A 467-nucleotide genomic window follows, 5' to 3' on the forward strand; every position below is an offset into this window, starting at 1 on the left:
CTTTCTGCACGGGAACAGAGACCCCCACAGCTGCCGCTGCCCGGGCGGGACCAGCCCAGTGCGCCCCAGTATAGACCAGTACACCCCCACGCACCACAGCGCGGCCCCTCAGTTCATCCCAGTACATCCCAGTGCATCTCAGTACATCCCAGTATACTCCACTACACTCCACTATAGCCCAGTACACCCCAACCCGCCCCAGAACGGCCCCCCAGCTCATCCCAGTACACCCCAGTATAGCCCAGTACAGCCCAACCCGCCCCAGAACGGCCCCCCAGCTCACTCCAGTATACCCCGGTATACCCCAGTATATCCCAGTATAACCCAGCTCCACCCAGCCAACACCGGCCCCCTTGGCCCCGCTCTGCCACCTCCCAGTTCCCCCAGTCCCGCCCAGTTCTCCCAGTCCCACCTCGGCCATCCCGCCCCTTCGGCGTCCCAGACTCCACGGCAACGTGCCGTACTCA

The sequence above is a fragment of the Corvus brachyrhynchos genome, unplaced genomic scaffold, assembly GCF_000691975.1.
Source record: "Corvus brachyrhynchos isolate BGI_N302 unplaced genomic scaffold, ASM69197v1 scaffold166, whole genome shotgun sequence".
Lineage (NCBI taxonomy): Eukaryota > Metazoa > Chordata > Aves > Passeriformes > Corvidae > Corvus > Corvus brachyrhynchos.